The 11,972-nt window shown below is 37.1% G+C and overlaps 1 long non-coding RNA gene across 1 annotated transcript; it reads left to right on the top strand.

The window, feature by feature from the left end:
* Window positions 1-9,683: 9,683 nt before the first annotated feature.
* LOC118498090 lies at window positions 9,684-10,998 on the top strand. Its single transcript, XR_004900620.1, has 2 exons — window positions 9,684-9,738; window positions 10,372-10,998. It is a non-coding gene; the product is annotated as an uncharacterized LOC118498090 (long non-coding RNA).
* The last annotated feature ends 974 nt before the right edge of the window (window positions 10,999-11,972 follow it).

Below are 11,972 nucleotides of genomic sequence, written 5' to 3' on the forward strand. Positions count from 1 at the left end.
TAGAAATTTTAATAATTTTTTTCAAGGGGGATTTGGAGAAAATATTAATTTTATAAATGTGGTCCATTTAACAACTTTAGCTAATTAAGCTCCAGACAACGACTTAAGCTGAAATTGCAAAGTTGGCACATCCAATTTTAAAGTATTTTTAAAAAGATTTTATTTATTTATTTTTAGAGAGTGGAGAAGGGAAGGAGAAAGAGAGGGAGAGAAACATCAATGTATGGTTGCCTCTTGCATAACCCATACTAGGGACCTGGCCCTTCCGAAACTCAGGCATGTGCCCTAATGGGGAATTGAACCAGCGACCCTTTGGTTTACAGGCCCATGATCAATCCACTGAGCTACACCAGCCAGGGTCCAATTTTAAAGTATTTTAACTCTGACAAATACAATCCCAAATACACACTTGAAGAAAATATATTTTGTTTATTTTCTTAAATATTTCAGCACTGTTCAGAAACCTATCCAAATTCCATTATACCTTGCAACTTAAAAATCATGTCTAAAAAAATCAATCATGCCCTGGCTGGCGTAGCTCAGTGGATTGAGTGCGGGCTGCGAACCAAAGTGTCGCAGGTTCGATTCCCAGTCAGGGTACATGCCTGGGTTCCAGGCCATGACCCCCAGCAACCGCACATTGATGTTTCTCTCTCTCTCTCTTTCTCCTTCCCTTCCCTCTCTAAAACTAAATAAATCAAATCTTTTAAAAAATCCATCAGTTATATACTTTAATATAAACCATGAGACTAATCTCACATGCGAAATTTTATAAATATTTTAACTACCAAATACACACACAAACACATACAGAAAAATAAAAATTGAGGGATAAATATTCTAGAGAGAGGAGGAAACATAGTCACCACACTAGTAGGAATTAGAACCCAGGCGGGTGCTCTCACAACCTATACCCTCCTGATTCAAATTGCACATTAACCAAGAATGGCCTGTTATTAAAATCTGCATCTTCCTTTCCAGGCTCTGTCTAATTTCTTCACAACTTATTTGGATTTTGTGTTTCTATGAGTCTTTTAGTACCTTTTAGTGTGCTTTTCTCTGACTCTAAGGACATATTGATACCATCCCATAGGACCATTTATACTCTTATGTAATTTCTTCCAAACCTCCTTGAAATGTAAGAATTTCAGATGAGATATAAAGTAAAAGTGTCTAGTATAGTCTTTGGTAGATACTAAGCTTTTAATAATACCAATTATTAATTACATCACCAGTTAACTATTATGATTCTGTAATTATAAAAATTATAATATTCAAAATAGACTTATAAATGATAAAATATAGGTACAGAATTATGTGGGAACATGTGAGAAATTAATCCTCATTGTAGTATTCAGTAGGCTTAATTCATTAAGTATCATTTAAGCTACTCCTTGAAAGATGGGAAAGCTGGAAGAGGGAGTAGCAAGTATGGGCAAAGGCCTGGCCCGTAATCTTGTGTAACCAGAGGAGTAATTACAGGTTGAACTGGAAAGGCAACTAATAAAAGTCCTTAATGTCAGAGTCAGGACTCAGAAATTACATTTTAATTGTTTATGTGTTGGAGCACCATGGAGAATATGTGAGACAGTGATGTCATTCGATATCTGGTAATGAGGAGAATGAATTGGAAAGAAAAGAGGCTAGATGTTAAATATTAACCTTTTTAGAGCCTGCCATTCACAAAGGGGGTAAGACATCTCACAAGAAACATATACAATGACAGAATAAAATAAAAAACAAGTATTGGCATCTTGAAAAAGAAGAAAACAGATATTTAGACAAAAGGGCTAAGAAACTATTTTGGTCAAGCTTTGAAAATGTATCTTAACTTCCTGGCAGTGAACCACAAACAGAGGAGTGTAAGTTCCCTGTGTTGATTTAAGAAACTGGACATCAGTGAAGGGCAGTTCCGACTGAGGACTACAGCAGAGTGTTTGAGATCCTGGATCTTATAGCCAGTCTTCCTGAGTTCACTTCTGAGTTCACTTTGTGGATGGGCTGCTTAACGACTGTGTGACTGGGGCAAGTGACTGAGCCTCTCTGTGTTTTGGTTTCCTCATTTGAAGTGGGAATAATAATAGTACTTATCTTAGAGTTTTCTTTTGAGCTTTCAATTCATAAGTACATATGAAGCAGTTGCAGTGGTGCCTGGCTCACAGAAAGTAGGGGAATATCAGATACTACTGTCGGTGCAGAAGCACTCTTTACTGTATAACTGGACAGCTTCTTGGTATTATTGTTACTTTTTAAAAATATGAGTTTAATGCTTTGGTTTCTCTGCCACTTAAAAATATTTTTAACTATAAGGTTGAGGTAATCTCACAGTTTACTTTCTATTTAACCTATGTCTTTTCTGTGTTAAAATTTTATTTTAGTATTTTAAGTTGTCTCCTCCCCTCTTCATCCTTTTCTCTCTTCCTCTCCTTCTCCTCTTCCATTTCCATTTCTTTCGGGAAATTGAAGTATGCTTTCACTACATCAAATGGCGTGCGCTTTCCAGATCACAAGAACCAATTGTTGGCAAACACTACAAATCAGGACTTGACTTATTGTTTGGTTGATTGGCCTTGAGAAAGTGAAGAAAAAATGTTAGTAACTAAGACAATTTAAAAGTGTGTAGTTTCACTTATATGTAGGTGGAATCTAAAGAATAGAATAAATGAACAAAAAAATAGAAACAGACTCATAGACACAGAGAACATGTTGAGAGTTACCAGAGGGGAGGTGAGCTGGGACCTGGGTAAAAAAGGTGAAGGGATTAAGAAGTACAAATTGGTAGTTACAGAATAGTCAGAAGGATGTAAAGTACAGCATAGGGAATAGAGTCAACAACATTGGGATAATTATGTATAGTGGCAGGTGGGTACTGGAAATATGGGGGTGGAGAGACTTTGTAAAGTATAGTATAGTATGATTGTCTAATCACTATACTGTACATCTGAAAGTAATATAAAATAAAAAGTTAAAAGTCCTTTTAGTAACCTCATAAAATGTAAAGAAAGCTTTCTGAAGTAAATAGAAAAATGCATCCAAAATGCAAAAAAAAAAGTGCTAAGCATATATAACTGTTACTTTGTGAATAGCAGGGGGCTGGTTGGTAATCATTATAGCACACTACCAAATACATCCTAAATTTAACTAGTCTCTCACCTGTGCTCACTTGTTAGCTGCAGTTTCTAGTCAGACACATCCTTCCTGGAGTCCTCCAAAGATGTATCAATAGAATCTGGTTGATCTGCAAGTTGCCCAACAGTTGTCACCTGAGATTGTTCGTTGTCTTAATTATTCTCAATATGTCCACAGTTTTTTGCATTTCAAATCTTTCCCTTTCAGGGTGTTGGCCTTTATTTTGTAGGAGTAAAACCTCAAGAAGCTATCAGAAAGGTAAACCTGGATCTTTGTACTTCTGAAAATATTATTTTTCACTAATTTTTTGATTAACTGTTTGGCTGCATGTAAAATTGTAGGTTCAAAAACATGTGCCCATAGAATGTTGAAGGCATTGCTCCTTGGTCTTCTAGCATACAGATTTGCTGACTTCTTTGACTCATGGCTTATTTGGTCTTGAAATAATGCATAAATTATTCCCAGTCTCAACTTTTTCACTAAGGAGTTGAATCAACAAAAATATTTGGTAATTACATTCCTGTTACTATGGGCACATTTTATCCACTATTCCTGTTATTGCATTTCTACTAATTTTGTCTCTGGGGTAGGCTAGTAGAATCTTTAAAACACATTGGATTTCACTGGGGGATGGTAAGAAAAATATCTGACCAGGACCATTTCAAGAAAAAGCATTCACACCGTGCCCCAGGAAACTTAATTGATTTTGAACATTGGCTTGGAATTCTACCTGCACTTCACTTGGGAAAATATAGAGTTCATGTTATGTCAATTCATTGCCAAATATTCACCACCTCTTCCTGCTGAGTATTTACATTGCAGCAAATGGGAACCATGTCAGTTTGAGATGGAAACATAACCCTTGCTAGAGATGACATAGAAGTTGAGGATGGATTACTGCTGTGTTAGATTGTTGGGGAGAGAGGGAAACACAGACCCAGGCTCTTCTTTAACAGGTTTAAACCTTAGTGAGATTTGAAAACCAAGGACAAATCTGTATGTGCCTTAGAACCATACCATCAAATTCCTCTACTGTCCAGAGGAAGAATAGGACCCCCATAACAAGAATTTAAAGCCAGACTGTTGGTGGAACAAGTGGGACAAGGACTAGACATATGTATCCAAATCAAGTTCTCTCCACTCATAATCAGGGAAGTAATACCCTTGGCCCAGAGAAGGACCAATTTATTAGAGATTATCATTTAATCAAAAAAGGCATGGACAGACCTAAAGAACATTATGCTAAGTGAAATAAGCCAGTCAGAGGAGGACAAATACCATATGATTTCACTCATATATGGAGTCTAAGGAACAAACTGAACTAACAAGCAAAATAGAGACAGATTCATGGAGCAGGCTGACAGCTATGGGGTGGTGGGTTAGGGGGTCCAGGGACTGAGCTAAAAGGAAAAAGAACTCATGGACATGGACAACAGTGTAGTAATTGTGGGGGGAAGGAGAGTATGAGGGCAATAAATGATAATGGAAAAGTATATAATAAAAACAGTGATGTCATATACTAAAAAATAAATAGATAAATAAAATCTTTTAAAAAAAGGTAACAGAAAATCTGATGCACTTAGATTTGTAAGATTTGACTCTCAGATGTGACTCAAAGACACTGCACTTTTCATTTCTCTGGGCTCCACTTCCCTCAGTAATAAAATGAAGCAAGGTTGAACTCCATTATTTCTGAGTCTCTGTTCATTTTGATTTCTATGGTTTTGTGATTCTATATCTTCTGGAACTGAAAAGCTTATTATTTAGTATCAGCACATTTTCATTTATTATTATTAGTATTATTCAAGATGAAAATAATTTTAATTCTATTGTGAACATAATGAACTAGGCTATGTGTTTAATTGAATACATCAAAATGGCCCTTGGAAAAATATAATGATCTCTTTCCCCTTTCCTCTTTTTTCTACTCCCTTATTCTCTCCCCCTCTACCTTCCTTCCTTTCTTCATTTCTCTGATTCCTCTAAATAGCACTGTCAAAATCTTTTGGCAAGTCAGGAACTTTGGACCAGGTCATTCAGCCTTGTGATTTTCAGCCTTCAAGAGTTGTCTGTGTTTACTAGGCTTGTTATTTAAATTACCTTATTTGCGCCTTACAAAAATGTCTGTCAAAGAAATACTATTATCACCATTTCTTCAATGAGGAAACTGAGAACTGTAGAAATGTTAAGACAATTGCTTGAATTTACACACCTAATTAAGACAAACAGCCTGAATTAAAACTTAATCGTTGGAGAGGCTGTGGACAACCACTATGGAAAGCAGTTTGGAACTTCCTCAGAAAACTAAAAATGGATCTGCCTTTTGACCCGGCAATTCCACTACTGGGACTCTATCCTAAGAATACTAAAACACCAATTCAAAAGAACCTATGCATCCCAATGTTCATAGCAGCACAATTTACAATAGCTAGGTACCGGAAGCAACCTAGATGCCCATCAGTAAATGAATGGATCAAAAAACTATGGTACATTTACACAATGGAATTCTATGCAGCAGAAATAAAGAAGAAGCTCCTACCCTTTGCAACAGCATGGATGGAGCTGGAAAGCATTATGCTAAGCGAAACAAGCCAGGCAGTGAAAGACAAATACCACATGATATCACCTTTAACAGGAATCTAAACAACAAAACAAAAAAAAACTAGCAAAATATAACCAAAGACACTGAAATAGGGGATAGTCTGACAGTGACCAGAGGGGAGAGAAGAGGGAATTTCAGGGGGGAATGGGTATGGTTTACAGGAACAAATTTGGAGGACACATGGACAAAAACTAGGGGTGGGGGGTAATGGGGGGGAAGGGTTGGGTGGGTGGGTTGGAATGGGAGTAGGGGGGAGAAAACTGTACTTGAACAATGATTAAAATAAAATAAAATAAAAAATAAATAAATAAAAGTGAATGGTGGCAGTATACACATCTGCCATTTTTGAGGATTGAAAAAAAAAACAAAAAAACAACAAAAAAACCCTTAATTGTTTTATTTATACCATGTTAACTTGCTAAAATAATGTTTTCTCCAAGATTTCTTTATTCAAATAAATTATTTATAATTAATTATTTAATATATAGTTATATGTTTTATTTAAAGATATTTAAATATTTAAAATAGGTAAACAAGATGCATGATATAAAACTTCAAGTGGTAAAATACAGACATACAGCGATATTCAACTCCTCTCCTACATAACCACTATTACCGGTCTCTAAATAGCAAGCCCTCGTGTAGATAGTACATGATTTTCAGAAATTTAATCTGCACAGAATTCTTCAAGTATCCCTTATTTGTGAAAAACAAGGATCATCTGTCCTATAGTCATTTTCTTTTTATATAAAGAAATAATCATCTCCCTTTCTAAAGTTGGCAACCTCATTCTTCCAATTTATCAAATGCAAATAATAAACCAAGTAATTCATTGCTAAAATAACTTTGGAATTTATTTAAAATTCATGAGGCAAAAAAAAAAAAGAAAAAGAAATCTAAAATTCAGTTAGTAGAACTCTTCTAAATCACATGATCCTTAGATAATTGCCTTACTTCAGCAGGTACTTCCTCTAGTTCCTAGGATTTCAACATGAAAAAGAATGTCGCAAAAAGGAAAAAGGACTCATGACATGGACCACAGTGTGGTGACTGGTGGGGGGCAGGCGATATAAGGGGACTAAATGGTAATGGAAAAATATAATAATGATTAAATTTTAAAAAACCATAAAAAACAAAGAAAAAATGTTGAGAAAGCTCTTCATGCATCCCAAGAGCATCAGTCTTCCTTCTGGAATCTGTGAGAGATGTCAGTTTCCTAGTAGTCATCAGATGACTCTATGGTTCAGTCTCAGAGTGCTAGGGTGGACCAGCTGGCCTCATGTTGTTCCTCTGGGTTGCTGGGAAAGAGATTAGGAGCAGGGCTCAACCCCAAGATGTTCTGACCTCTTTAAATCCTCTGGTTAGGTCACTGATTTATTTTTTGTACCATTACAGTCCAATCAAGTTTGAGACATTGCTGCTCAGCATTCTTCAGAGTAAAGAGCAGGGGCATGACATCCTTCCTCAGACAGTAGGGAGGACCCTTCTTACTAGTAAGGTGTGGACACTGAAGGTGCTATCAGACTGGAGCTTTCTAATTAGCAGTGATGTCAGCTAGAAGAAAGGTGGTTAGAGCCAGGTGCCTAACTAGACAGGTCATACTCTACACAGTACCAGTGTCTATAACATTTTTGACATATTTGACTTTATTGATGAGTTATTGTGATGTTAATTGCTATTCATTTTTTAACTCTTAGGGCTTGTATTTCTTTTCTTTTAAAAAATATTTTTATGTGGTAAGAACATGTAAATGAGGTTTATGCTCCTATGCACAAAGCAGATATTTTTTTGTGTATAATACAGTATTGTATATAGGCAAGGCGCTGTACAGCAGATCTATAGATTATGTATCTTATATAATCTGTTGGTTAGAAACTGTTTTCTCTTCCCCCCTAGCCCGGGAATGACAATTGTCTTTTCACTTCTGTGAATTTGAGGAATCCCCCAGAAGGACACTCATGAAATATTTGTCTTTCTGCATCTGGCTAATTTCTCTTGGCATAATGTCTTTTAGGTTCATCCATGTTGCTTCATATGGCAGGATTTCTTTCCTTTTAAGGCTAAATGATATTTGATTCTATGTATATACCATACTTTCTTTATCCATTCATCTGATGATGGACATTTAGCTGTTTTCACATTTGGCTGTTGTGAGTAATGTTGCAATGATTATGCAAATACTAATGTCTCTTCAAGATCCTGATTTAAATTCTTTGGGTAAATACTCAGATGTGGGATGGCTGAGTATTGTTGACTGTTTTTAATTTTGGGGGGAACTTCCATACTGTTTTCAAAAGTAGCTGCATCATTTTACTTTCTATAAGGCACCAACATTGTATAAGAATTCCCTTTTTTTCCACAACCTCACCAATATTTGTTTTTGTCTTTTTGATTTTAGCTATGCTAAGAGGTATAAAGTGATATCACACTGTGGTTTTGATTTGTATTTCCATAATGATTAGTGACATTGATCACCTTTTCATGTACCCATTGACAATTATACGTCTTCTTTTGAGAAGTGTCTATTTGAGTTCTTTGTCCCTTTTAAAATTAAGGTTATTAATATTTGTTCATATTCAGTTGTATAAGTTCTTATTTTCTTTTGGAAATTAACTCCTTATCAGGTATACAGAGAGCTCACATTTCTTGAAAATCTACTATATAATTGGCATCTTGTTGAGTTTTTGCAGAAAAATTTTGAGGCAGGTTTCATTCTTATCTCTAATTTACAGCTATGTAAACTGAATCAGGGAGTTTAGGAAATATTTAATGTCATACCATAGTGGTCCCTATTGATATCTGCATAGTCAACACAATCAAGTCTTCCCCAGTGGGCAGAGTGAATGATGTTAGCTGAAGTGTTACTGTGGTTCAACAATAGCAAGAAGCTATCAATAGATTCTGTGTCAACTATATTTTATATATTTAGGTAAAAATACCCATGAATTGAATGATAGGATAAATAGCTTTGCTGCTTCCTTTCTTGAGTGTACTAAGAAAATCTGAGTAAATGCTACTTCAAAACAGAGGGCCTTAGTTTTGTAGGAAGAAGCAACACATGGTATCTAGGGAGTCTGAGTGGAAATGGATGCAGCCCAAACACTGAATTGGTTTTGAAGAAAATGAAAGAAGATGAGTTTGGGTTTCTAGTAGATCACAAGTCACTCATGGTGATGAGGACCATAGAAACTAGGTCAGTGCATGAATATATAAATGTGGAGTTTAGGGAGGGCCCCAGACTGTGTGTCTTTAAAATTTTTTTGTCATTTTTTAATTTTTCAATTGACATACATTAGTTTCAGGTACAGCCTGTGACTCTTATGGCCTAGAAAATTGAGAGATGATGCTGTCCTGTTTAAGGTCATTAATGGAGCCATGTGAAAACACACCAAGTGTGGGACTGTTAGCACCTCGGAAAACAAGATAATAAGACTGGTCAAGCCCTGTCAAGGAATGCCCAAAGACTAGTAAGACATGGTAAAGGGGAAGTTAAGTTGTAAAGAAAAAACAGTAGGTGAGGGTTAATATATGGCCAGGCTACAGGGTTAGTATACCTAAGTCTCTATTGTCAAAGAAAGAAAATTGGCTGCTGGACAGCTTTTGAACAGGGTTCTAAGTTGTATGTACTGGGTGTGTGAGAAACTGTGGGGTAGGGGGGGAGCATCATCTCTGACTATGGAAGAGCATCACAGTTATCAACTAATTTCTCATATTCCCTAATTGCCACATGACACTGGCATGGGGAGTGTGAGACCAGATCCCAGGTGAATCATTGTGCACTTTCCTGGTGAGAGGTGAGTATTGTACACAAGGAAGTTTCATGATATTGGTATGAGTGAGGTAAGTCATTTTTGAGTTTGCATGCAGATGGTATTTTGGTTGGGAAATCAGCACATCACTGCAGTCCTGGGATGTTTCCCTGTGTGGGGATGCCTTATAAAAGGACTCTCTACCACACTGATGCCATATTCTTGACACTCAGTTGTAGATCTTCTTTGGAGCCTCTGGTGAGTACAACTATTAGAGGTCTTTTTTGGCATTTGGATAGTGTGAGGATTTAACCTGGGGGGCAGAAGTGACTACTTAACCAATTAATGCTCATGTATAGGGAAAAGAAGATAATGAGGTTTGGGGGGTACATTTTAACTGGTATTTGCTAAATGATCTTGAAGATGGTAAGAGAAATGGAGTCAGAGGTTCAATCTTTGACTGAAGGAGAGTAAGAGAGACAAGATGCTGTCCTGTCACCTGCTCCACATTATTTCCAAATGCATCCCTTTCTGAGTTCAGTACCAGGGTCAGGGCAGCAACCAGGGCCTCATGGGAGATATGAGTAGAGATTTTTTTTTTGGATTGGCTAAAATTTTAATACTGGGTCTTTCTCCAGATAATGTTTGTATTCACACAGCACCTGCATAGAGGTTATCTTTAGAAAGTGATTGAGAGATTAGTCAGAAAAGATTGAAGAGCTGAGGGCACGAGTTGCTAAAAGAGAGGAGTGAAAAAGCTACACAAAATCATAAAGACTGCATTAGGGATCAAAGAGTGTCTTTGGAGACTGGAGGGGCTGATGGCTCATCTAATTGTTCTACCAACAGGACTGTCTCTGCTATGAACACTGTCGTCTGTTTGTATTTCAGATCCCTTGAGAGCCAGGAAACATGTCTTACCAGCAGCAGCAGTGCAAGCAGCCCTGCCAGCCACCTCCTGTGTTGATACCTGAGCCTTGCCCCCAACCAAAATGCCCTGAGCCTTGCCCCCAACCAAAATGCCCTGAGCCTTGCCCACCACCAAAGTGCCCTGAGCCTTGCCCCCCACCAAAGTGCCCTGAGCCTTGCCCCCTACCAAAGTGCCCTGAGCCATGTCCACTTCCTTCATGCCCACCTGTGCAGTGCCCACCTCAATTATGCCAGCAGAAGTGCCCTCCTGTTCAACTGTGCCCACCCTGCCAACAGGAGTGTCCACCCAAGAGCAAGTAACTGCACCAACATTCATCAGGACCACGAAACGACAGGATCCAGGATCTTCTTAGTCCCAGGACTCCATCATCCTCCTTTCAGCCATGGTGACAGACTGCATCTTCCCTAATCTCCCACCTGGATTGACAGATGACAGATAAAAGACTTGTTAGAAGATGAATGAAAGTATCATCACCTGACATGGCTTTGTCATCTGTCTGTTTGTAATATGAGTGGTGATCGCTATCCTGTGAGCACTTTGGTGTCTCTTCTTTTGCTTCTCCAATAAAGTACATGTTTCATGGTCAACCCACAGTCATTATATTTGCATTTTTTAAAAAAATTTCTTTTGTCAACTATACTTGATTATTGTTCATCTCCACCCTTTTTGAATTATTAGAGTCAGGCTTTTCCATCGCTGAATTCAGTTTTGCCTGAAATGTATCTTTTGGATTGGGTATATCAAATAGTTCTCTTTTAATAGTTTTAAACTCATTTCTACCTCTTTCTAGCTTGTAGAACCTTAAAAAGAATTACTTAAACTCTCTCAACTTCAGTTTACTCATCTCTAAAAAGTAGGAAAGAATGTGGTCAGCTGAGTGTACTCATATAAATTAATGTATTAACAAATGTTGCCTAATTATCTGTCATGTGCCAAGCAGACTTCTAGTGCTCAGGATATGATAATGGTGACCAAAGTCCTTGTCCTTATAGAGCCTTAATTCTTGAAGGAATTATACACATGCGCAGGACAAATGATAATGATGCATGGGTATACTCTAGAGAAAATTGTTTAGAAAGGCTATGTCAAAGTGAGTTTTGGGGCAAAAACCTGAATAAATTCAAGAGTGAACCATGAGTATATTTGAGGTACATTGTTCCAATGTGAGGAGATGACACACAGAGCAAAGTAACAGCAAAGAGAGCACTGATCAGGGGGACACTGTCTCCAAATGAGGTAAGAGAGGTTGCGTCTCAAGGACATAGTAATGATTTTGAAATTTCACAACCACAATTTTTTTTTTGCTGATGATCAGTGGTGGCCTAAAATTTTATATCTATGTAATTCTCAACTATCAAATATGATTTCTTCTGCGTAGTAGTTCCGCTAAAAGTATGACTACATGTGGTCTTCCAAAGATGCTTTAAAATTATTTAAAAAACTGAGGACTAAATTAGAACTTTTTGCAAAATGCAAACTTATTTGGAGAGGGCAGCTACATAGAAAGTACGTCTATTATTGTTTTCATCTTCTAGGGACATCTACTCCATTAATTTTTATT

This window comes from Phyllostomus discolor, chromosome 14, assembly GCF_004126475.2.
Source record: "Phyllostomus discolor isolate MPI-MPIP mPhyDis1 chromosome 14, mPhyDis1.pri.v3, whole genome shotgun sequence".
In the NCBI taxonomy this organism is placed as follows: domain Eukaryota; kingdom Metazoa; phylum Chordata; class Mammalia; order Chiroptera; family Phyllostomidae; genus Phyllostomus; species Phyllostomus discolor.